This window comes from Phodopus roborovskii, unplaced genomic scaffold (assembly GCF_943737965.1).
Source record: "Phodopus roborovskii unplaced genomic scaffold, PHOROB, whole genome shotgun sequence".
In the NCBI taxonomy this organism is placed as follows: domain Eukaryota; kingdom Metazoa; phylum Chordata; class Mammalia; order Rodentia; family Cricetidae; genus Phodopus; species Phodopus roborovskii.
The window spans coordinates 8,650,963-8,678,850 of NW_026125489.1; positions in this window are offsets into that span (position 1 = coordinate 8,650,963).

The window sequence follows — 27,888 nt, forward strand, 5'->3', positions numbered from 1 at the left end:
GCATCAGAGGGTGTTCGTCTGGGAAGCAGAAAGAAGCATTTAGAACCCCCGCCAGCGCGGAGCTCACTGCCCCTAAGAATAAAGTCACACATTTACAGGTGCTTCCTGTTTTCTCAAACACCTTGCCCATCTTCTGCACAAGCAGCAATAGTACAATCTGCAAGCCGTGACCCCCACAGGAAGCTGCCTGCAAACTCAGGTGGCTCTTCAGAGTCCTAAGAGGTCTTGAACATTCTTGAGAAACACCAACAAAATGTGTAGTCATCTGTGGAGAAAGAGTTCTGGAACAAAAATATAACTGGGACCAGCGCCAAGAAGGTGAGAACGCTTTCCCCGGAGAGAGAGAGCCTTTTGTAAATTACGTTTTTTTAAAAATCAAATCGATGTGTGTGCTTTAGATTCGGTGTTACTGTGGGTGGAATTGGGAGGACCGGTGACCGTGGCTGATGTTTGTCATGCTTCTGATAGGAGGTGGAGGGACGAGGGAATAGGAAGGCTTAGATCTAATGGGAAAGGGCTAAAGGGGAGGGATGGGCCAACTCAGGTCAGGGGAAGAGATTGCTCAAAAGATGTGATTGTTTCTGGAAGCTCACACCCTCCCTGAGATCTCAGAACCAGCTGGAAGTGAGTAAGGAGAGCTTCCATCCAGCATTTACAGGAAGATTTGTTTGAACAATTCTAGTAACGTTATCCCAGGGAGACTTGCTGGAATGGGCCTGGCAGGGGCTTTGTAGTCAGCTTGCAAAGGGATTTAGTCGCAGACATCCTTTAAGGCCATGATGCTAACAAGTCTCACGCCATACTTCTTGGATAACCAACTGATCTTTTTAACAATGGAATAATGAGAGGGAAATTGGTAATTTCTGATAATGCTATAGGATTAACTCCAGTAAGTGGCCTTTTGTTTGCTTTTGCTGTGTTCTATTTTTCCAATCCATATTGCCCAATGAAGAGAAACTAGGTGAACTTTTGTTTAGAAAATTGAAGGTAAATTAAAATCAATATCCTTAAAGTAAGCTTTCCCTATTGGCTAATGAAAGGGCTACATGGTAGAAGTCATCTCGTCCGGGTTCAGACATGTCTCTGAGTCTGAAATGGCCCTTGTACACCCCAGGAAAACCACCCATAGCAGTGGATCAATGTTAAGTCTTAAGAATGGTGAGTTTCATTTTGCTGGGGACTCTGGCCCATCCTCCAGGACAAATGGAAACCTCTAATGCTCATTTCAGGAGACACGCTAGGGTTTGAAAAGTACTGATGACTTTTTTTGAAGCTGCAAACCGCCTGCACAGTGTTTCACCCTCTTTGACCTCTCCTGTGTGTCAGTTTGTCACTTGACAGCGTGGGATTATCTCACACGACCGTGCCTATCTGTCCATGTATCGGTACTTGGGTCTGAGGAACACCCAAGGTGAACGACAGTCCGCACAAGATGCTAGCTCACTCTCCAAACCGGTCCCAAGAAGGGAGACGCTGGGTATGCGTCTGTGGATTGGAAAGAGGTGGAAAGGGCGGGGCTGGGAAATGGGTAGAGCCTGAGAAGACAAAGAGGAACAGTCCGCAGGGGACAGTAGGATGGATATTGGGGACCACACAGCTTTTGAGTGTGTGGCAACGCCCTCTTCTTTTGCCTTCCAGAAGGGGGCGATGATGAGTGCTTGCAGAAGAGGCTTGGTTACTGGCAGATAGATTGACACTACCCACCAATCGGCAAAGCCGTGGCTTCCTACTCCCTGCTCTCTGCCTCCAATCCCATTCCCTCTCTTCTGAGCCCCTCAGTTTCCCAGGGTTTGTCCTGCCTCCAGGCCACACCCAGCTCCAGAGCCATCTTTCCAGATACCTACCCTGCAGCTACACCATGTCTGTCCCCTAAGTCTTAAATCCCAACTAAGCTTCAACTGACCTATAGGAAATTCTCAAAGGCATCAACAAAACCCCCACCTTTCCCATAGTAGATAATTAGAGCAAGAGCAATAGCATTCCAAATGTACGGTAACCATGCCAACCGTCAACTGTGTAGAACTTAGACAAACACATCGGTCACCATGTAAAGATGTTGTCCCAGAACCATCATGGAGCAGACTGCTCTCTCATCTGTTGTATTTATTTCTGACGTTGCTGCGGTCAAAACCCTCCCTGATTGCCAATGCCCAGTGTGGGCACTCCCCCGGTCCTTGTCTCTCTCTACGCTGAGCAAAGAGGCAGGGCAGGCTTGCTTTACGTTTCACCACCAGCTACATGTTTACCCCTCCCTGTGTTAAAAAGAGATTACAGCACCCTTATTCACTGTCTGACTTTCTCAGGTCCCTCTATCGTGAGGGACAGCATGTTTTTCGGGTTTTAAGCCCCAGCTAGGCTACTTAGCCTGGTTGCTTTGTTTCTCGTCCTTGGTGAGGAGTGGGTAACAACAGCACATACTTCCCAGGGCTTCAGGAATAGGATCATGAATTAGCATCTGCAGTGCTTGGGAGAATGGACAGTAAGCCCTCACAGTCCAGCATGCTCATGCCATGGGACTTCTCCGAGTCTTGTTCTTGTGTCCTATCCTAGAAGCTGTGAAATCATCTCCAATCTACTTTTTTTTTTTTTTTTAATACTCTAATGCCAGCTTCCTGGTTTTTCTTCCGCTCTTTGTTGCCGCATTACAAGGTTTCCTAGTTATCCCATTCTTGTGGGATACTTAGTGAATACTAAACATTTGCTTACAAGTCAATGATGCACTGAGTGGTATCCCAGATGGAGCCAATGAGCCTTTGGAATAATAGACACATAAAGAAGGTGATACGGTTTGTAAATACTGTGAGAGGAAGACTCCTGCAGAGTTCACTGGTGGGACAAATGAGGAAGAGGTCTCCTGATGTGGGAAATAAGACAAATTAGCATAGAACCCCAGGCCCAGACCAACAGAGACTTTAATTCTAATCCCGCCTCTGCCTCCTCTGAGCTCTAGGACCTTGGAACGTTTGTTTTTCTGGTTATTGTCGGTGGTTTTGTTCTTCTATACATATACTGCAAACACAGGGGGAAAGGTATTTAGAATAAAATAAGTAATTTATCATGTATTGTATTCTAGCATTGTTTTTTATTTAATTCTTTTGGAGACCTTCCTAGATGAGCATTGCCTCTTCTTTAATCCCAACTCTCCCTCCGCCAACTCCTCCTGTGTCTCTACTCCCCCTCCCAAACCAATAACTTCTTTAATCATTGTTGTTACACTTACACACACACACACACACACACACACACACACCTTAGTCCAGTTAGCATTGCTCTTATGTGCAGTATCTACAGACAGAGTTAGACAAAGTGCCTATCTAGCATCATTACTCCCATTTTTTTCATGGTTACTGTACATTTTCATACTAAAATGACAAGGTTTAAGCTTGTTACACACCACCTACCAATTCTATTCTCTTCCTCTGTGTTTCTCCTCTAGGGACAGGGAATATGATATTCATCACTCACACATTTCTGTATTTATGTGCCTTGGATATCTACAAAAACAAGTAATACTATTCATTTCTAAGCCTTGTCAGCATAGCCTTATATCTTGCAAGTATCTTCATATCCCACTTTGCTAGCCGAACATTGACTTTTTGTTCGTTGTTCATGCAGATGCACATAATTTTCATTCACTTATTACATTCTACATAGTACAGTAGAGCACGGAATGCCTACTCCAAAACATACCCATCCTTTATCAAGCTGTAGTCACTTAGGTGGCTCCTGATGCCCCTCCATGTTCAGCGTTGTCCTAGGGCTTCTACTGTTGTGATAAACATATGACCAAAAGCAAATTGAGGAGGAAAGAGTTTATTTCAGCTTACAAATCCCAATTACCATCACCATCTATCAGGAAGAAAAGTCAGGGCAATACTCGAGGTAGGAATTAAAACAGAAGCTGCTTACTGGCCTGCTCTCTGTGACTTATTCAGCCTGCTTTCTTTCTGTGTGTGTGTGTGTGTGTGTGTGTGTGTGTGTGTGTGTGTGTGTGTATGTGTGTGTGTGTGTAATTTTTTTCTTATTTTACATATCAATCCAAGTTCCCTTTCCCTCCCACACCCCCCACCCTCCCATCCCATTCCCCCTCCCACTCCACAGGGAGGGTGATGCCTCCCAGGAGAGATCATCAAAATCTGTCAAGTTATTTGAAGTAGGGTCTAGGCCCTCCCTCCTGCCTCTAGGCTAAGGGAATATCCCTCCATGGGGAATGTGCTCCAAAAGTCCTTTTGTGCACTAGGGATACATCCTGGCTCCACTGTCAGAGGTGTCTTAGACTGCTCAGGCCTTCTAGCTGAGACCCATGTTCAGGGGATCTGAGTCAGTCCAATGCTGGATTCCCAGCTGTCAGTCTGGGGTCCATGAGCTCTCCCTTGTTCGGGTCAGCTGTCTCTGTGGGTTTCTCCAGCCTGGTCTTGACCCCTTTGCTCATCACTCCTCCCTCTCTGCAATGTATTCCACAGCCTGCTTTCTTGTACACACCCCAAGGACCACCCACCCCAAGGCAGCACCATCCACAATGGGCTTGGTCTCCCACACTAATCACTCATTAAGAAAATGTACCACGGGCTTTCCCACAGACCAATCTGGTGGCAGCATTTTCTGAACAGAAGTCCCCTATTCCCCCAATGACTCTAACTTGTATCAAGTTGACACAAAACTGGCCAGCACAAACAGCGTTGTAGTAATGCTTTGGGGGTTGTCACCTTTCCTCTAGAGTCATTGCAGAATAGATACACATCAAACTACACAACGTATTGTGCATCCCCAGTGCTGTGTGAGAAACACCATATCTTTTTTACATGTGCTACCTCCACCCAGAGGGTCTTTGCAATGGAGATGTTTTATTTTACTTATTTATTTTTTTCCCTTGAAGTTGATGATTGGTGCCATACATCCCTACCAAACACACCATCCACAATGACATGTAGGAATATTTTAACCTCCCAAGCATTAAGGAGAATTCCATAGAAGAAGACATTCCTCCATTATAGGGGAGATACAGCACATAAGCTGGACTGTGCTAGGTCTAGAGATTAATTCTGTTACACCTTCATATACTGACAACAGTCTCCTTACCCCTCATTCAGAAAAGATTCATGGCCCCCAGGAGAGGAAGCTTTATAAGATGCTGAGTTAAGTGAATGCTTTATTATCCGGTGTGGGTGTGGAGCAAATCGGTCACAAAGCCAGGCTCATTAGCATCTATCAAGCATCATTATATTTCTCTCAGAAGCTCAGTGAGACGGGCAATAGGCAGGTGATTTCAAGGAGGTCTTTCACCTTCGTGAATTCCTGTTTATATCTGCTATGAGCAGAACCAGAAATTTATTCATTGGATCAGCAAACCTGGAATATATATATATATATATATATATATGTGTGTGTGTGTGTGTGTGTGTGTGTGTGTGTGTGTATGTGTGTATGCATGTGTGCATTATGTATGTATGTATGAGTACACATGTGTGTGTATTTTATATGTATGTGTTGCTTTATTCCAACTTAAAAAACAAAACTCCACATATATAACTCCTTAAGACCAGGAAAAACCCCCATAAACCTTCAAAACACTTGAGCACATGGTTATGAAATAATCACACAATGCATCTAGCATTTTGTTAAGTATGGTGAATCTGAAGAAAAAAAAAGCAAAGTGCTCGAATACATGGTTTTAGAATCTCATTTTGGAAGTTAAAAAAAGCACTCATATGTCCACAAGTAACACTATGTATTCCAGGAGTTTGGAAGACAATGTGCATTCATCACTCACTCAACAAACACACAAGGGACGCTCGCTGTGTGCTGGATTTGATTCGAGATCTGTGACCCAGTACTGCCCGTTATGCTCATCTACCAAGATTTATGTGGGATGAGTAAGACGTTCAAATACAGCAAGGTAGGGTTAGTGCAAGACTTGGAGCAGACACAGGAGAGCGGCATGGGGCTGTGGGAGGAACTCTGCCTCGACCCAGAGTCAAGCATGAATCCCTTCAACACCTCAGCTAAGCTGCGGGGAGGCCAGCCAGGGACATTTTTATTCTCAAGGCTGGAGAGGACTGACATAAACTGTGTGGTGAGCCAGAGCTGAGCGTTCATTGCTTTTACGGCCAGATAGTAAAATTTTACTTCATTACCCAGCAGTGAAGTGTATGTTATATGAAGTTCTTGTATCTACCTAGCTCGCTGGTCCACTTCAGGGAGATCCCTTCACCCAGCTCTCATGCCTCTGTTCCACTCAGTTGGCACAATTAATGCGTGGTTTGTGGAGGTTTGGATAGAAATGGGCCCCCACAGACTTATAGGGAAGGGCACTCTTAGGAGGCGTGGCTTTGTCAGAGGAAGTGTGTCACGTGGGTGGGGTTTGAGGTTTCAAGGTCTTAAGTCAGGCCGCGTGTTACTCTTCCTTCTCATTGCCTGCCCATCCAGATGTAGAACCCTCAGCTACCTCTCCAGCACCATGTGCCTGTATGCCGCCATGATCACGGTGTCTCTTCACAGCAACAGAAGCGCTAAGGCAGGGCGCCTCGTCAGCCAAGAGAAGGGGCAGGGAGCATCTTGCTTCTTCTCTTTTGCTCATGGAGGAAACAGAACAGCTCAGGGAACTCGAGCCTTGACCGTTCAGAACAGTTCGTCCTGAAAGGCCTTGATTTAAAAGCTTGTTTGTCCGTTTCTTACCTTGTGACCCTGGCAAACTCATTCCCTTGCCTTAGTCAGAATTGCCTAACCGCCTTAGTCAGAATTGCCTAACCACCACAAGAGATAAATCAGGGGTTAGAGCCGTCACACAATCATTTGCTTTGGTTCAGCTCAGGAAAATGTATTAGGTCAAACAATAAAGTAGGTTGTAAAGGTGTCAGAACTAAAATAACACATACAGAATTAGTATTTAGTGTGCATATATATATATATATATATATATATATATATATATATATACACACACACACACACACACACACACACACACACACACATACGTATTTCATTAGAGGACACAATAATAGGAAAACCCTTATTTACAGTAACAATGAGAAAGATTAAATACTCAGGAACACACTTAAAAAGAAACTTAGGGGACTATGTGTGGAAAAACATTCCTGAGAGATAGGAAAGTGAGCTTTTGCTAAGGCAAAGGCATTCCTGGGCCATGGGGATCATGGCTTTGTCTTGTGAATTCTCCCTATAACCGTGCACAAATTTAACACTGTCCCAATAAACATGAGTAAGCCTTCATGTAGAAGTAAGCACATCTTGTATTCAAATCACATTGAGAAACAAACAAACAATAATCTAGAGAATAGCCAAGGACAAATGCAAGAAAGGCCAGCTCCACCAGACATTAAAACATACTACAAAATACTTGTAATTAAAACAGTATGGTGCGGGTGAAAGACTGGATACACAGATACACAGACCCAAAGAACGTATCGGAAAGCCCAAAACTAGATTCCAGTGCCCTTGGAATTTTAGAACAGTGTATGATTAAAAAAAAAAAAAAAACAAAACAAAACAAAAAACAAAACCCAAATGGCCTGCCGTTGGTGGTGCATGCCTTTAATCCCAGCATTGGGGAGGAAGAGACAGGTAGACCTCTGTGAGTTCAAGGCCAGCCTGATCTACAGAGCTAGTTCCAGGACAAGCTCCAAAGCAATACAGAGAAACCCTGTCTCAAAAAAAAAAAAAAAAAAAAAAAAAAAAAAAAAGGAGCAAAATAAATTTAGCACATACTTCATGCCATATATAAGCATATCTCCAAATGAAACTGAGATATGTATATAAAAATTAAAATTACTGGGAGAAAACGTGAATAAATTCCTCTTGAGCCTGGTTGTAAGGAGAACGTTCTTAGCAATGACTAAGAGACATTTTATAAAAAACATTGATCTGACTAAACAGAATTTTCCTGGATGGCAGAAAAGATCATAAGCAAAACCAAAATTGCAAACTAAATCCACCCATACATAAAATGTTTTAGTCAATCTACTCTAAAACCAAAAATGAATATAATAAACAGCATACCCAAATTAGTAAGTTTCCCAAGCCTGGAGAGATTTAACGTAGTAATTCTTAAATTAATTCATGTAGATTCCATGATAAGGAAAGCAAATAAATAAACTAGATAATTAGAGCTTCAGAATCAGCCAGCAAGAGCCCCATGGTGTTGGATTGGAATCAAATTATTGACATGAATTCATGGAAACACATGGTCAATGGATAGATAATAGATAGATAATAGACAGGTGATTGATAGCTATTGATAGATTAGCGGTAGATAGCGATATATCAATGAGGGAGATATACATAGGTGTAGAAGATGATAGATTGATGGATAGATAAATGATAGGTAGGATGAGATATACAGATGCATAGAGATTTAGATTGCACACATGTGCACATTTTTATAAGCTTTTGTTTGTTTTCTTGTTTTGGGGCACAGGGTTTCTCTGTGCAATAGTCCTGGCTGTCCTAGAACTCACTTTGTAGATCAGGCTGATCTTGGACTCAGAGAGATATGCCTGTCTCTGACTCTCAGTGCTTGGATTAAAGTTATGTGTCACCACTGCCCAGCTTTTTAGGCTTTGTGAACTTTTTTTTTCTTATTTTATATATCGAATCCTGTTCCTTCTTCCCTCCCATTCTCCCATGCTCCTCACCCACCCACCCCCTCCCCTGCACCCTTCCAGTCCCATCCCCATCCACTCCCCAGAGAGGGCGGGGCCTTCCAAGAGGGATCATTAAAATCTGTTAAGTAGGCTTTGTAAACTTTTTGATAGGTATGTTTTATGAGAACCCGAGAAGTAATAACTCCAGTACCATTAGTATACTGAGCATCCCGATGTTAGCTTCTAAATACTAAATATTACTCTCTAATAGAAGAAAAAAGGGACCCTTGGAAAAATTACTAATTTCTGTGTTGGAACAGAGAAAGAATAGATTATCCTGGAATATCTAATGGTGCAAACAAAAACAAGAAAACAAATAACCCCCCAAAAACTCCCGAAAGATGAGGGCTTCATAGTCAAAGTACACAAAGTCATACTGGAAGTGATACCTAATGATTAAATATGGACCAGCTTGAACAAAGTCAACTCTAACTATGACGAATGGTAACATACAAAATAAACTTTCAGGACTCCATCCTAATGCAGAAAATGAATGAATGAATGAATGAATGAATTAGGATAAAGGAGGCTCTTCTTCCAAGAATTCCAGTTCATGATGAATGTCAGAGAAGTTAGAGAGCAGAGAAACCACCAGTTAGAGATGATGACAGGCCAATATGGAGAAAGAGAGGGTATTTGCATGGTCCTAACATATCTCTCCACAGGATACTGACCAAGTGAAATGCAAAAAAAAAAAAAAAAAAACTAAGTTTACCACGAGAACAACCAGTAGTAACACTTTATTCAAGTGTTCAACATTAACATTGCCAACACTTAAAAAAAAAAGTCAAGAAGATAGGCCCCTTCCTACGATGTACTGGGAAGCCCACAGTATGGCTTCTGTGGTGTGTATGTAGGCGACATTTAAGTCACTTCTAACTTATTCATTATCTACATCCTGGACTGTACAATGGGCAGTGCTGTGGCAATTGCCATGTGGTGGTGGCTAAGGTTCCTATGTAGTTAATGGTATGATTTTAATCACAGCTTTCTCACTGTTGAAAACCACATTGGAATTAAGGAAGGTGTTACCATTCAGAGTTGGAATGAAGGATCCACAGATATTCTTTGCACTGTTTTTACTTGTAGCGAACATAGCTTTGTTAAGGAAAAATTAGAAGGATTCCCATGAGTGGGAGAGAGAGCCTCCAAGAGGGAGGTGCCCTCTCATACTGTTTTGCAAATTTTGACTAGTCTGAAACTATTTCAAGACAAAAAGCTAATAAAAAGATTGAAAAGGAAAAAGGAATTTCAAAAAAACCTTCTGAGTACTATCACAATTTTTTTTATTGTAAAGGGGCAGCTAAACATCTGTCCATGGAGAAGGATAGTTGTCTAAATAAAAGGTTAAGTATGCCTCTTAGAATGATGCATCTCTACGTAAATTCTTCCCCGGATCAGTATGCTTCTGTATGGACTCACTGACTTAATTTTCAGATTATTGTTCCTGTTGTCAGAGGATGCAGCCTACAGAATGATACAGTGTGTGGCAAATCAGCTGAACGGCCACTTACTATCCCAGGGAATTTTGAGCATCTTAGTTCATCTTATATATTGTATAGCTTTTGGACATCTCCATTTTTGTCCAAACAACCAGATGTGTCAAAGAAGCCTTGACCCACAGGTAGAGGACTCATGGAATCCTGAGACTTGCCCTCTCTGTTTTAAAAGGGCGAGTGGAGAATGAGACTTGGGTAAATGCCGCCCCTATTCTAAAGAGTTTGTGCCAGTTCTGCAGACCACAAGTGGCAGACTGCTACGAGTCCTTACCTCAAGTTCTTAGGATCCCAAAGACACATTGGCGCTCTTACACCCACACAACCTTTAGATCAGATGCTAATTACGACGAACACTGATTGCCCTTATGTTCATAAGCACAAGGTCATTTGTGTTTATTACACTGAACCAACCTACTGCAGAGAATAGAAATCAAGAGAAAAGTACCCCTTTCGGTAAAGCATGCCCAACTGGCCAGGGTGTGGGTGTCTTCAGCCTGGTATGTCAAAATGATATAACTCTGATTCAGAATAGCCATGTACACTCTGCCAAATGCCCACATCCTTCTAGACCCAGCTGCATTCATCCCCAACATCTTTTCTTGGAATTATGCCTGCCTTACTGTATTTTCAGTGGAATCCATTGGGGGTGGGGTGGTTTTGCTTTTGTTTCTAGTCCTGAAAGTCTTACCCAAGAAGACACATTGAGGAATAGAGCCATCATGCATGCCCACCATGGCAGAGAAAAATGGAGAGATGACTGTTTAATTTTTAGTGAAATCTGCTTCAGACTCCCAAGAAAAACACAGCAGATCTCCTGACTTCACCACCAGAGGGCAGAAAACTTTAAGAAATAAGACCAATAAAACCCACTTGTGGAAGAAGCTTGCAATTGTGGTGTGCAATCTCAGGGGCTCGTTTCACTGAATGATCTCATCCAGAAACCAAATAAGCCCCGTGTGAATGAGGATAGGAAGAGATTAGGATGGGAACCTCCTGATTTTTTTTTTAAAATAGCAGTAAAACTCCCTACCATGTTCTCATAACTCACTTTTATAGCTTTAATTCAATGTTGATTTAAACATTTAAATACATTGGTCATGCAAAATTGTAATGATCCCCCTGAGTGATATATGGGGATAATATTGTCTCTGTCTAAGACACCCTTACCTGCAAAAGGAAGAGTGAGCTAAATGAGACATTCCAGCATTATAGTGGCCACAATCTTGAGTTTGATTCACATATGGGTAGAGAGTATCTCTCAAAGCAGGACCACCGTTCTCTCCCTGACTGGCAAATGGCCATGGTGGCTCCCTGGGATTGTGATGAAAGAGTCACACTGTAGGTCCAGCCCTGCCCCGGAACACTGAGGTCAAGAGCATGTTCTACTGGTGTGTGTGTGTGTGTGTGTGTGTGTGTGTGTGTGTGTGTGAGAGAGAGAGAGAGAGAGAGAGAGAGAGAGAGAGGGAGAGGGAGAGGGAGAGAGAGAGAGATCCATGACAAAGTTGAGGTACCCTGGGGAGGTCCGGGTCCTAGAGAGATGGAGCACCAATGGGGCTTGCCTGTGCTTCTCAGGTTGCATGAGTGCAAACTTAAAATACCACATCAAACTTAGAAAGAAATGTGTTTTTTTTATTTTTCCAGACATCTCACCAGGTATGGAGGAAACACTGACACTTGCCAGTATTAGGTATTAAAGTTGCTTGTCTCCTAAAGGGACTTTTCTAAGATGTATATGATCGGGGATTGAACAGTCTGTTATGCATCCCCTCTCCCTATGGCTGCCAATAATGACAAGGCTGGGGCTGGCCTCGGAAATCAACAGCAAGGAGCAACAGTATATCCGCACCCTCTGGACACTCAGTGGGTGGTCCCGCCTTGCCCCCATGTAGCCCGCAGTCTACCAGGTCTTTGGAACGCTGGGGCAAGCACTCTGGTCCTTAACATTTGCCTCTGTGTCTTCCCACACTGCCACATTTTTGTGTGTAGTTTAAGATGGCCACCAGTCGCCTGGTGCAGATTTGAAGGGATTTTTCTCAGGGACTCTGGAAATCAAACTCCCACCCCAACTATCTGGCCACAATTTCACCACTGCCTCACATGATGACAAAACAAAACAAAAACCTTCCCATACACTCCTTGCCTCCCAGAGTTACAAAGGGTGATGGGACCAAACAGGACGCGTCTCTGCGCTTCTCTGAGCAGGATCCATGCCCCGAAAGCCTGTTTGGCTGCTGCCCTTTCCTGTCCCCTTTGGGTGACCCACTGACACAGAAGGATTACCCCCTGCTTCTTTCTAAAAGACTTTATTCCCCTGGAGCTGAGGGCTTACACCCACTCGGGAAATGGGTGAAGAATCACTTCTCACACTTGCCTTTATGTGTCTAGTCTCAGATGTTTCATTGTGTATATGTGTGACAGTGTGCATGTGTGTGCAGAGATGTGTGGGGACAACTTTTGAACATCTCTCCTCAGGAACCACTCACCCCTCCTTGCTTTTGTTGAGATGGAGTTCTTCTCTGGCCTGGAGCTTTACAAGTACGCTAGGCTGGGTGGTTAAAGGGCCCCAGGACTCTACCAGTATCCATCTCCCGAGTGCTCCAATTACAGAATTACAAGTGTTGCCCAGCTTTTTTATATGGGTTCCAAAGACTGAACTCTGGTATTTGTTGTTATTGTTGGTTTGGTTTGGTTTGGTTTGGTTTGGTTTGGTTTTCAAGACAGGGTTTCTCAGGGTAACCCTGGCTCTTCTGGAACTCACTCTGAAGACCAGACTGACCTTGAACCTACAGAGATCTGCCTGCCTCTTCATCTTGGGAAAAACTCTGGTTTTTTTGGTATATATATATATATATATATATATATATATATATATATATACTTGTCTTACAAGCAAGTCATAACTGAGCTAAATGAGTTAAGCAGTTGGAAACATTTTTGAAAGAGATTCTTCAATGCTTCATCAAGGCGAGAAGGAAACTCCCTGTTGGCATTGAAGAAGCAAATTCCACTGGTTCTGTGGCCATTAGGAAGTGACTTCTTCTCTCCCCTGGGTGACTTTAGAGGGGTTCAGAAAACTCAAAGGAGACATTAGCCCAGGCAGGATGGCTCCTTTATGGGAGGTTTCAAACCCCTAGCAGACTGGCGAAGCTACACCTGGATTCCTGACCATGAAATCTGAGATCCTAAGAGCAGGGTGTTCTAATCCCCTGAATTTGTGCCGGTTTCATGGTTTCACGTAAGGCCATGGAAGAGAATAATGCCATTAGAATGTGAACCAAACCACAGAGCATCAACATTTCTATAGCACGTGTAAACAATGAGTAAAACTCAAGCCCCCAAGCCATGCTGGATGCACCCATGGCCTAGCCCCGCAGCCTACTTGACCTATGACCTTGGGCCCCTCCTGAATGTGTCCATGTTTCCATTCCCACATGGACGAAATAAGCTGAGCCCAGGGGTGCTCAAGGAATGATCTCAAGGCTTCCTTGAGTTCCTATAGACTCTTCCTTGAGAACCCTATATGGGTTCCTATAGACTCGCCAGAAGGACAACTGACACATAATTAGCACTCTGTGAGCCATTAGGCATCCTCGTGGGGACCGACTCTACTCAGCACCAGTGGCTCTAGACATATTGAAGGCTCTCTTGATATACCCAGAAAGAAACATGAGCCATCGCATCCCAAACACTCAACACATTTGGCAGAAAGATCAACGTATTAATGCGTTGCCTTTCAAAAACTCAAGTTCAGTAAGAAGGCGTGGATACAGTCATGCAGTCGGCACTGTTTCCACTTTAACCTGCAAAGAGAGCAAGCAGAAGCATGACCGTATCTGAAGATCTTACTCCTCCCTGCTATGGTTTAAGATATGGTTTGGGTGCATCTCTCGACATTCACGCAGGGGAAGTTCGGGCTGCATTGTGGTGGCGCTAGGGTGGGAGACTTTTACCAAGTGAGGCCTGGAGAATGGTGACTGGGTCATGGGGCTACATGGAGGTTAGTGTTTTTCTCTCAAGGAAGCTCTCAAGGGTGCCACCCCCTCTGTCTCTCTGACTCCCTGTCTCCCCACGTCATCTCTTTTGCACATGGTCAGGACATTGTGGTACCATCTGCCGCGGGGTTCTTACCAGAGCCAAACAGATCCTGATGATGCCATCCATGATCCTGAGCCTCTACAACTATGAGCTAAGTAAGACTCTGTCCTGTAGTCCCACAGCACAGTGGGACTAATTAACATTTGCAAGACCCTGAGCTCAACCCCCTACTGGAGATACTGTATAAAGTACCAAGATTCACCTAGGATAACTTCATAGCAGCATAAAATGAATTGAGCCAACATTTCTTCTGCCCCAAATCGATCACAGTAACCCCTAAAACACTCATGAACAGCTGCAGAAATCTAAAATTGTAATTGCTGTACATTATTCCCAAGGATTGAGTAACAAAATGTAATAGACTATGTTGTGGGAATGCATTCAGCCAATAGTCTTTGAGGTACTGAGTTCCCACAACAAGAATAAAAATATTTTATGATATATTGCAGACAAATAGACGGACAGAAAGATGACAGACAGACAGATGATATATAGATAGATGATAGGTAGATAAATGCGCATACACCCCCCCACACACACACACACCACACACTACAAAGCAACAACAAAAAACTCTGCTAAGAGTTAGTGCAAGTATTCTGTAATAACAAGTAGAACTGGCAAGTATTCTGTAATAACAAGTAGAACTGGCAAGTATTCTGTAATAACAAGTAGAACTGGCAGATTCCTAAGTGTCAGGAAGTAAGGATGAACAATGCAAATGAATGTCTGTTCATAACACAGCTCTTGGTAAGGTTGGAGGGGAGGCCCTTCTTCACACAGTTCGGTAACCAAGACTCTATCTATCCATGGCTTCCCCAGACCCTAGGGTGAACCCATTGCATCTGCAGATAAGAGAGAAATAGCATCAAAGAGCACAGTGGACTAAGCAATTGACAAGACCAGAAGCAGGTGAGTTTTCCCTTTCATTCCACTGAAGACAACCCAGTCCCATGGTCACACCTCCCCACAAAGGGCAGACAGCCATCTCTGCCATGAGCACACCAAAAGATTTTCCCACACAGTTGTGCATGGCTGCCATTTGAAAACATGACTTCTAAATGCAGATAATCTTGGTTCCGACTTGTTTCTTCTATCCATGCCTTGACTTCTCCAGATTCTCAAGGTATATGTCTTGAGAATCATGTGACACTAAAACTAGAAGATATGTTTGAAATCACTAGGAGCATAACTGCCATCCTGTCAGTATAGAAAACGTTTTAACTATGCTGTTGGTATGGGAAGCAAAGCAATCATTCATTTCTGCTAAGCATTCCACCATATGAGTGTTAGAATGGATGTTTTGTTTCCATCGAGAATGGCTACATGGGGAAAGGCAGAATTTTAATAAAATGGCTAATGCTTTGCTGTCATGAAAATTCCTTAGCCTGGGATGCTGTCACTAGGAAGGCATTGAGAAATCTGGTCTTTTATGACAGCTGGCTCCTCTGGGCCCTAGGCTTTAACATATCCTTATTTAGTGTGTAGAGATACTCACTGCATGCCTCTATTTCAACTAAGACTTAATCCCTAAGTAGAAGGATATCTGAAGCTCACAGGAAGAAAAACTACTGTAATTTCAAACCAAAACTCCAAATGTCAAACAATTGAAATGGTTAATACTGTAGATCTCAAGCTGAAATTTGCAAGAATTGACAATAATGATGCGCATATATGCCCATTTGAGTCACTCAAGAAAAACACAGGTTTAAATTTTGTCCCATACAAATGTGTGCCACTACACACATGAGCATCCCTCAATGAGATCTGAGTTGCTGGTACTGTTGACCACTGGATATAAACAGCATTGCTGCTGACGAGCTAAAAGGCTCTGATGTTTGCAGAGTGAGTGTACACTCCACACAGCCTAACCCATGCACCCAGGCAGCATAAGCAAAGGAGACACTTGGCCGCCATGTCTCAAAGAGCCCCGTAATGCACAGACTTCTTCTAGAAACAGATAATGTTCTCTAAGCCACAAGATTGCATCCATAGCCCACGACTCTTCAAACCGCAACATGAAGGGTATGCCTCATTTTGATTTCTACGCCATTTTCCTTCCACTTCCCCCTTGTCTCACACACACACACACACACACACACACACACACACACACACACACACACGAACTCACTCCCTGAGTCACCATCACATGTATTTTGAGCTATCTCCCCAGTATCTAGCAACATGTCCTTCTCCATCTGGCTCCCAGGGTTCCACCCAAGTTTACTCCGTAGGCCTTCTTATGGTGAACCCTGACTGAGCAGAACCCGGCTCCTTGGGGAACATTTAAGTGCCATAGTCCCTGAAATCCCTGTTGTCTTCAGGGCCTGCCTTGCCACTGCTTACTGGGAAATCGAGGGAAAGGGGGAAGGGACATTTGGGTGGAGTCAAGATTCCAGTTCCCTTTCCCTCCGGTACACAGCAGGAGAGGTGATGCTTTCCTATAGTTGATCAACAGTTGTTTAAGTCAGCTGCCACTGCTCGTTCAATTCTTTGCTACCTTCTGGTTCTCTGCCAAGTGTCGGGCCATATCCAATCTTCGTGGCACCCCCGTGAGATGTTTCCAGATGAGAAAATCAGTGAAGGGTCATTAGGGAGCACAGACAGATGGGGGTGTAGGCTTTGAATCTTCGGAACTGTGCAGGCGATAGCTTTCTTGCTCCCTGGAGCATGGAAGTGAGGGGACCTGGCATAACCAGAGATACATAGAGAATAAACCTCCAAGTCCCACGCTGCCTGTCCAGGTCAGCATCGCTTTGCTGCTCCCAGCCCGCCGTACACAAAGTCAATACTGCAAACTCACATTTGACCTAGTTTAATGTGACTGTGGGTTGCGGTTCAGTTATTCAGCAATCGATTACTAAGAACTTAGACAACCACTCTAAACACAGTCTTTCTTCTGTGGTCTCTCTCACAATCTCACCTTGCTACTTCACATTCCCATGACTGTCGCGCGGTTCTCCCAAACGACCTAGAAATGCAGAAGGAGCTGCATCCTGCATCTTGCATACTACAAAGGGTCACGAGGATGTAGATGAGGATGCTGGAGTGTATATTGAGCTGATGATCTAGCTAACTCAAGCTCCAAACGCCACCCTTGGGCTTATGTTATGTAGTAAACCACAGAAGCATGGGGGCCTTGGTTTTGCTAAGTTATAACCTGAATTGCTTTCTTTCCATTTAATGGACAAACTCCTATGGGGAAGCAAACAGTTGGGCAACAATTGAGAGAGCATCGTACTGAGACCAGACTGTTTTAGCGGTCCCTTCCGAGATGGTACCATAGAACTCAAGGGGAAGGCTCAAGGAGGATCTTAACTGGCCTGGCTGATGCCTCACAGAGGCAGCCTACTATGTTGTGAGTGCTAAGGCCCACCACAGCTTACCCTGCTATGCTCTTGTTCACCTTACAAAGCAAGAAGAGAGTGCTTGAGAGACTAAAGGGGATGCCATGACAGATTCCCAAGCAAGAGTGAGCTGTGGACTGCTAGCTTCCTGGCTCCACCACTAAGGAATGATAGAACAAGCAATCTGCTAAGGGTTCAGCAAGAGTTGACACTCCTTCACGTGGGGATGTTAGATTCATCATCCCAAGCCATAAAGCACACATGCTGTTCCTGAAGTAGCAGTGTAGGAGCTTAGCCCGTCCACCTTGACAGAGTCCTGTGTCTTTTAGTCCAGTTGCTAGACTGAAAGTTTAGGTTGTTTTTGGTTTTTGTTTCTATCTATCTATCTATCTATCTATCTATCTATCTATCTATCTATCTATCTATCTCACACTCTACAAGTCAAGTGTATAAGTCACTTTAACTAAAGACCTAAAGATAGTGATGGGTTTCATACAGACATTTGGTACAAGTCTTTTGTGTAGTTTGGCCATATTTAACCCACCACCACGGTTTCTCTTCATTCTCTCAGACAGCCTCACTCCCGTCTTCATGACAAAGATCTACTATTTTGACTAAAAAGGATGGGGGGGGTTGCTGGTTTCAGTCTCCTTCCAGGACTGGATAGGTGAATTTGCAAGTGGTCCACCTTTATAGTTTGTCCCACGTGGAATAGGCTCTCCGTATCCCGCCAGCATCCTCAAGTTCCTCAAGTACACGAGTTACTGCGTATGGGGGGGACTGCGTGGGTAGATGTACCACAGCAGGGAAGTTGCCACTGAAGAGGGGAAAGGACTAAGGAAACTTCACCTGAAATTCTCCCAGTAGCCGACGAAGACCAACGGGAGCTCAAGTGTTCTTACCTGCCGCTCCTAAGGGCATTTCATGGGGAATCATGCCAAAGCGACTGATCCCACGTGCTTTGTTGGGATGGAGACTCTAGACTCCTCCAGATTCTGTCATCCCATGAATTCAAATTCAACTAGCATACACTTACTTACATACCACTGGCCATACCTATTGTAATCTCACTGCACACGCTGCCCCAGCATGCAGACGTTTCCTCTGAAGAGAGACAATTAGGGTAGATGAAGGATGAGGAGGGCCCTGTGGCCGGGCACAGAGAAAAGCAGCCTGGGCTGCACATAGACAGTGAAAGCTTTGCACTTTCTGTGGTAACTCTTGTTTTGGCTTGGCGCGGAGCTCTTTTGGGGAAAGAAAGGAACTAGGAATGGTAAAGCAGACGAACTAGATGAAGTCAGAGAAACTAAAACAAAATAGGAAGGAACTACCAGGAAAGAAAGCACACTGGAATGGAGGCTCCCCCTCAGGAAGCCTGGCTGGCTCGGAGCTGTGTGGACAGCTGAACATGAGATTTATTTTATACAACTCATTAATTAGTAGCAACACTTCCTCCCAGCAAATGGGTGGAGGTTGAGGTTGTTGGGGAAAGTGACCATGATAGACGCCATCTCCCTTGTTAGCAACGGCTGTGTCTCAATACCAAGAAGCTCCCTCCCAATTTATGTTTCAGTCTTTATTAGTTCTCTGAGAGTTTCAGTGCCCTTTGATCATGTTCAACCCCCCTCGTCCAATTTAGCAGGCCTCCCTTCCTTTCCACCCACTCAGCTTTGTCTCTTTCTTTCTTCCTTTTTTAACCCTTCAAGACTTGTTTGAGCTACCAAATAGTCTTGGTTGTATTATCCTCCGGTGGAGAGTTATTGATGTACCAGGGACTGTATTCTTAGAGAAAATCCTCTCTCTGCCTCCCGGAAGCTAACAATTGTCAGTTGCTACAAGGCTAGAGGTAGGATTGTGTGCCCAACTTCCCTATCACTATGCAGGGATTTGGTCTGGATAGGACTTACAAAGTTTTGTGCAGCCAAACCATGGTAGGACACTCCTTTAATCCCAGCACTCAAGAGGCAGAGGCAAGTGGATTTCTGTGAGTTCAAGACCAGCCTGGTTTACAGAGTGAATTCCAGGTCAGCCAGGGCTGTTACACAGAGAAACACAATCTTGAGAAAAAAAAATAGACAAAAAAAATTAAATGACAGTTAAGGACATAGGAGCTGAGATACCATGAAAGATGTCAGAATTAATACACTGAGTCTTGAGCAAAGCCAAAACGCCAGAAGCCTCCAGCTGTTCTTAAGGCCCTGTCAGCATGGTTTCTGCTGGCAGTGCAGACAGAAGCTTCCGGTATTGTTGGCTTATGTGTTGGTTTTTTTTTTTTTTTTTTTGTGTGTGTGTGTGTGTGTGTGTGTTTTTTTTTTTTTTTTTTTTCCTTTTGGTTTTTTCGAGACAGGATAGCTCCTGCCTTGCCTGTCCTGGAACTCACCCTGTAGACCAGGCTGGCCTCCAATTCTGCAGAGATCCAATTTCCTCTGCCTCCAGAGTGCTGGGGTTAAAGGCACATGCTACCACTGTTGGCATTCTTAAAGTAAAGTCACAGCCAAGAAACAGGGAAGAAGGAGCAAATGCTTGTATAGGATAAAGGTACTCAAAGAGACAGAAAGAGCCCCACTCTTGAAGGGTAGAATCTATGTGGAATTTGCAAATGATAGCCCTATAACCAGGTCTTAAGGCCCTTGCTACTTATCCTGCTGGGATGAGACAAGCCATTGTGAGCAAGTAACACCTGCCTCCCAGGCCAAGTTTTACCTTTCCTTCCAACTTCAAAGCCTGAGGGTACAACCCATTTCCCAGTCGCCAAAGCACAGCCATTCCTCCTTGGTGTTCTTGTGGCTTACCCACTACTGCACACACGGGCTGTTTGTAGTCCAAACTCCCCCAGAAGAGCCTGGTGTTCACTGTAAAGACACAACAGTGTGTACCAAAGAAGAGTCAAGTCGCCAAATCGCTAAACAAGTTAGAAAAAAATTGATGAGGATGTCCTTCTGTATGACATGACTATATGTTTCTCTTACTGGATATAGTAGTCAGGCAGGAAATATAGGCAGGGCTACCAGACTAGGAGAATTCTGGAAAGAGGAACAGAAAGAGAGAGGGAAAGAGAGAAACAGAGTGAGTCTTGGGGAGACGCCATGTAGCTACCAGGAAGGCAGGACGCCTTGGTAAGCCAAGAGCAGGTGAAGATACATCGGTTAATAGAAATTTGTTAATAATTAAAAGAGAACTAGCCAATAAGCCTGAGCTGTTGGCCAAAGAGTTTATAATTAATATAAACCCTGTCTCACCTGCAGGGCCAGGTGAGACAGAAACTTCCATCTACAAAACAAAATTATTATACTATCTTTAAAAACTAAGTTTGAGATTCATTTCAACCATCATTATATGCAGAATCCATTCCTCAGCTAATTTCTCCTCCGCAGCAACCTAAGGATTACAGAGCTGCTAATTACTAGCCGTGTCTGTTTTCATTATTGTTTTGTGTTGCTAGGAGTCAAATCCCAAGCCTTGAGCATGTTAAAAAGAAAAAAAAAAAAAAAAAGTCCCTGAACGACGGAGCCACACCTAGTCTCTAGGCTAACTTCGCCATCTTCTGGGTACCACTATTTCCCTGTCTGTAAAATGAAGATAAGACAAAAAAAAAAAAAAAAAAAAAAAAAAAAAAAAAAGAGGTCTTCTCAGAAACTGGTGTAAATTCTCATCACGGCCTATGTGGCTGACTCATTCCTAAGGCAGGAAAAGTGTATGAGCAGAGGGGAAACCAACATTAGTTGTGTAACTATAACACATTAACCCTTTACACATTGTTGACTTATTGACTAAGTTGTACTTTTGATAGGATCATGGAGATGAGATAGGGTTGTGTGGGTCCCCAAGGGTCAGATGAGAATGAGTGGCTGGGCTGGTTGGTTTTAATTGTCAACTTGGGGAAGGAGTCTCAAAGATTGCCTAGACCAGGTTGGCCTGAGGGTGTGTCTGTGGGGAATTGCCTTGATTCCTTGAGTTGTGGCGAGAAGGCCTGCCGTCGTGGACTCAGGCACGTGGACTCAGGCACTCAGGCCACGTGGGCCATGGGCAGAGTTTAGAATGAGCTCCAGGGCCCCCCTGTGACCACCAGAGAGCCTGGAGGAGAGGGGGGAACCATCACTGTGGAAGGTAGAGGACTGATTTGAAGGAGACCGTCAGGGACCGGAAAAGAGCATGGTACCTGGGTACCTGGGTACCTGGGGCGCTCAATGTTACCTGCTGGGGACTTGAGGTAGAAGGGAGGAGAAGGATTTTCAGTGGACAGCTGGGAGAGCGCTATCTTCCTCGGGTGTGGAAGATAAAGAAAGGGGCCGCATGAGTCACCCTGAAGCCTCTGTACGGGAACCGTTTGCACTGAATTACTTGTAGGATGGGGTCCTCACTGTTCTAGAAAGTTGCACCATGTAGACAGGCAGTTGGTATCATGAAGATTACATTCAGTAGCTAATGAATTATCTTTCCAGGAGATAGTGCTCTGGTGGAAGCTTCACCCCAGCCCCTGGCACCCTCGTACCCAAAGAGTCTGGAATGTTCTGGCTGAAGTTCCATCCTCCCCTACCTCTCTCCAAACCCTGCTGTGTCTCAGAAAGCCCAACATATTATGACCCCCTCCCTCCACCCCAGAGATGCTCACGACCTGGTATTTAAACTGTCCCCCAGAGAACAGACATGTGATGTTCCCGATCTCTCTTTCCCCTCTCCTGGGGGTGGGGGCTGGAAAATCATCCACAAGTGTTGTATTCGTTAAACGTGGGCTTTTTCTCATTCGGTTTGATTTGGTGTGATGTGGATTGCTGTGTCGGTGGAGAGGGTTATCGGGATACAGAAACTTTTCAGATAGCCTTGTTCAAATCTGGTCACTTACTGCCCTATATCACTACCTGTTTTATTTAGGGTTGCTAGCGCTGGGATAAAACACCATAATCAAGAGAGATGTGCCGAGGAAAAAGCTTAGACAAGTCAGGGCAGGAACTAAACAAACAGGGCAGGATCCTGGAGGCAGGAGCTGATGCAGAGGTCATGGAGGAGTGATGCTTACTGGCTTCCTCCTCGTGGCTCACCCAGCCTGCTTTCTTATAGAACCCAGGACCACCAGCCCAGCCCAAGGATGGCGCCACCCACAGTGACCTCTCACATCAGCCAGTTATCCAACAAGGACACGTTCACAGGTCTGCACACACACAGGCCAATACATGGAAATGGAGACATTGTCTCAATTGAGTCTCTCGCCAAAAAGGGATCTAGTTTGTGTCAAGTTGACACAAAACTTGTCATCACGCTGCCCAAGCTACTTTCCTCATCTACTGAGCTTGGGCCTATACTTCGTTTTCCTCTTCCTTTCCCATTTGAAGATTTGGAAAATTCTCTCCAGAGATACTTTCCCACCAGTAGCTCCCCCAGACACCACTGAACCCAGCCAGTCACTTGGGCCATGTCTCCTGTTCATGGTTCTCTAAGGCCGTTTCCTCTGAGGAATGCAGCACAGCATGGTGTTAGCATCGCGCTATCTTCTAGGCAGAACTCACAACTCTCCGAGAGACCTGGCCTTGTATTAGAAGTTTTAGCCACAGATCCAAGAATGATGTCATAGCTTGAGGTCAGAGTTGAATTTAATTGAATTTAACTAAAGTAAAAGAGTAATACACCTAGGGAACTCATCTTACCATCTCAGCCTCTTGCCTAATTAGGAGAGCATGTATATGCAGATACAGCAAAACGTACTCAAAGGATGTATTTCAAAAATAATCACCCTAAATGGCTAGTTAGGCCCAAATGTAACCTTAAACCAGTCATGCCAAACATAACACCTTTCTTATCTGCCTCTCACCTCTGCTTGCTCTTCCTGAGCAATGTGGGGCCATGCTTTTCTGAGGAACAGAGCAAGGGGGCCGGGGAGGAAGATACACTCCTACAACTTTAGAAAACCTCCCTCTCACCCCAACGTTACAGCCTCTGCGTGAGCACACATACGCAGGTCAGTTCTTCAGCGCACGGCCTGCAGAGCTGATCGGAGCAAACAAGGGGAAAAAAAATTCCCCTGCACAACCTTCGTCACACAATCCATGGTTTTTAAGATGCCCTCAAATGACAGCATCTGGTCTTGCTCACCTTAATGTTTCTAGAGCCTTCCGTCTCTGGGAGGTGTGTAGCAGACTACTCATGCATTTTTAATGAAAGTAACTCGACCAATAAGAGTTTGAATCCCTGAGGGAAAAGCCCAAGAGGTTTTTTTCTCTCCATATTCAAGACAAACGAACAAAGCAGGGAGCCATTTGACCCGTACCCATGGGAAGCTTTTTAATCCAACCACATCCCGATTCAAATCTAATGCAATCCCTTCTAACCTCATCTAGCTTCATGAAAGATGAGGCTGGAGAAGATGATGATGGTGATGAAGATAGCCAACATTCCTATGTGCTTACTGCTATATGCCATTCTCTGTTCTAAATGCTGTCTGTGAATTAATCTGTCTTATTCTTAAGAAAAACAAACTCAACGTGGAAGACTCGACCATTATTTTGTAATGAAAGAATGTGAGACACAGAAAGGTCTGGTAGTTATCCCAGCCAGAAAAAAAAAAAAAAAAGTACAGCCAGAATTCAAACCCAGCTAGTCAGGCTACAAACAGTCACAGTGTACTTTAGAGTTTCTCCCAGGGCTCAGGGGTCCATCATCAGACCTATAGTCTGTATTTCCTTGTCTGTAACAGGAGCCTAATAAGGTCAACCTCAATGAAACCTAAAGGAGATTGTGTGAGTAGATCTCTGAATACCAGAGAGCCATCTAGATTGGAATAGGAACCTTTAGCTTCCTACTTAAACACTCATCAGATTGCTAAGAAAATATAAAAGAATTCTGAAGTATCTAGTGTTCACAAGAACAGCTATTGTATAGGCATTCTAAATATGTACTTATTTGAGATTTTCATTGATTTAAAAGTGGACATAGTCAATGAAGACTTCTATCTCAGCATTGTTAAGTAGACTGGTTTTTGTTACAGGAGTCCAACAACCAACTGGAGGGGTGAGTCAAAAGTTGTAGTGGCCTAGAGGAAACCAACTCTTCAGACTTGAAGGAGCCACTTACAAAAGTCCTTGAGGGATCACTAGAATAGAACTAGTAAGAAAGAGGGATGCTCAGTGTACTGAGGAATTTGCAAAGCCACTGGGAGTCATAAGAACATATTAGAAAAGCACAGGGTCTCCAAGTGATAGTGGAGATGAACAGTGCCTAGATAGCCAGACTGGGGAGAGGCTGGGATGGCGCTGACTGTCACTGTAGAATAAGGGACTGTGAGCAGTGGAGAGTGGTGGAGAATTTTTGAAAGGAATAAAAGTGTCGAGACTTGAGCCTCAGTAAGTAATTGCTGCGGCCTTTGGTGTGCATGGAAGTAAGGGTAAGGTTATTAGGAGGATGGCTGTGGACATGAAGGATCCATCCATCCCCTGGTTATTGGAAGGCTTCTGTAACAAAAGCTATCATTTATTTAGAAGTATTGATATAGCCACACTTCACAAACCAAAGCTTCCTCTAGACTGAGACGGTCTAAGAAATACAGTGTGTTCTACATCAATGTGTCAACATATGTACCAAAGCCACACCAATGTGCTACAGTCCTCATAAACAAGGGCTCAAACTGTTTGACACTGAGTGAAAATTGGGGTCTTCACAATTTTTAAGGAAAGCGAGATAAGAATTTGGGGCAAATCTGCCATGTATTCTTCCAGACATATATTGTTATCAAATTTTATCAGTATTTCCACCAGAGAGTGGAATCTGGGAGGATGGAGCATAAGCAGTATACACATATTAAGAAATGCAATGTCTTCAAGAAGAGCGAGGCTGGTTTTCTTTGTATCTCCTTAAGAGAAGTCGATAGTGAAAACCCTCAGTTGAAACGACAGCAAAAAGAGCAACCCAACACAAGTAAACTGGTAGGTACTTCGTCAAAGTGTCGAGTAGCTGTACTTTCGGCTCACATCCCTTGCAACATGAAGCGAGAGGATGTTTCAAGAGAACAATAGAAAATAGCAGAGTGCATCCCACAGTGCAATGCCATTACAGCGGGTGGAAGGGAATAAAGCTAATACGATTATAGCTCTTCATCCCAAGACCATTTCTTCAACATGCCCCCAAGTTCATCCTAATGAGTGACACGTCCCCTTAATTGCTCACCTCTGCTCAGATTGGGCACCCTTGACAAAGATGAAGGTTGATAGTCTCCTAAGACACATTTTTAAAGATCACTCCTTGAATATTATCGTAGACATAGCTCCATCCGCTGATTTGACTGCACATAGTCTTTTTTTTTTTTTTAAGGAGAATATTTAAAGCTATCTCTGTAACTTGCCCACTGTGTCTTTTGTGGAATATAAAAAAATCAAAACCACAGAGCGACTGTACTAATATCTAAGGGTCTTTGTCCATGCTAACCATATGTTTAGGATTGGTTTGAGATTTTTACGTGCACTAACAGATGGAATCATTGTAACACGGTGAGACACTGTCTATAAATGAATGAGTAAAAATGAACTCATAATTCTCTCTCCAACTCCATCATATTTATCATCAGCAACTATAAACTGACTTCAATGAGTCCTCTTACTTAAGAGTGGATGAGTCAGTAGCCTTTTTCTCTTTTCTGTCCTTTGCTTTTCCTCAATCCATTCCCACATCACCACCAAAAGGCTACACACTCTCAACGGGATAGCTTAGTGACAGATGTAAGACAATCAGCCACAATGGCATGATTGTAACATGTGATTGTGCATGTCAGTGTATGTAAGTATGTGTTTGTAAACGGTAATTCTTGCTTGAGATAAAGTAACCAACTCCCTGTCAGGCCCAGGCCTCCTCTGTTTTAGAAATAAGAACTGTGCATGCTAACTCCCAACAGAGCCCTCGTGACTGCTCACCTGTCAGAGTAATAAATATGTAAATGCTGACTGAGTGTCTCAGGAAGGCTGAGCTGGGTTTTTGTCCCACTGAAGCCGGCTGGAATTGTGACCTTTCCCTTTGTTTGACAAGTAACTAATGGGCTCAGAAACTCTTTCACAGATTGTCAACAAAGGCAGGCTGCCTGCAGTTTAAAAAAAAAAAAAATGACAGTCCTTCTCACTTTAAAATATCTTTCCTGGGCTTCCAGCCACCACCTTACCCCAGTTTTCCTGCAATTTTAATTTCTTATCTCTTTTTATGTGTCTTCTATCTCTCCTAATGCTGGAATATTCCAATTTTCTGTGCCTGACCCTATTGTTTGCTCAATCCATAGCCACTAAATGAATGACTTCATTATCTAGCTGACCAAATTCAGGACCACTTACTAACAGAGCTAGAACTCAAGGCCAAGAAATAAAAGGCTATTCTTATTATTTTTAAAACAGTTACTACAAAAACCATGGCCACGTCACTGACTTGTCCACCAAGCACAGGAGCATTAACACAAACAAACACAGGCTTCTTCCATGAAAATTGGATCATACAAATGGAAACTGGACCAAGAATAACGGCAGAGAAAAATGGGAATATTTATATTTTCTAAAGACAGATAACACCCCCCCAATACACAAGAAAATGGTTAAGCCATGAATTCTGATTATGTATATGAGGAAAAGTAACAAAGGGGACAATAAAACTTAACACTGGTGGAATTCTCACAGCAACAGAAAGCCAGGAAATACGTGTTCCCGCTACAATAAATATCAGGTTTTTGTACCAGTGAGTGTCCACTGTAACTCCAGCATCCATATCTTTCAGTGCTTGAGGACTGTATACCTTCTGTCCAGCCAGTCTCTGTTTGAGAGTAATGGGTATTGTGAACTCAAAGAGAGAATTCTTTATTGCTTTTTTATTATTATTATCCTGTCACTCATTTATTAATTTGCCTAGGCTATCATAACAACTCAAAGCTGGGGTGCTTAAATTGGTCTCTGCTTAATCTTTCACAGTCCTGGCAACTAGAAGGCAAGGATCTTGATGCCGGTAAGATTGATTTCTCCTGAGATCTTTTTCTTGAGTTAGGCATTTTTTGTTTGTAAGCTCATGTGGCTTTCCCATTCCCCTGCCGTCTCTAATCTGCCATATTGGATTGGAGCCCTATCCTATGATGTTCATTAGGCTCAGTTAGCTTCTTAAAGGCTGTCACTGAATAATAGTCATTTTGTAGAGCAGGGCTCCAACCCAGGAATTGGGAGGGACCATGACCCATTAAAACACCTCTCACATTGATGTCACTGCTCCAGTATAACTGCCATCATAGTGATTTACCTGAGCTCTTCCCCAACCACATTTCTGTACCCTTCT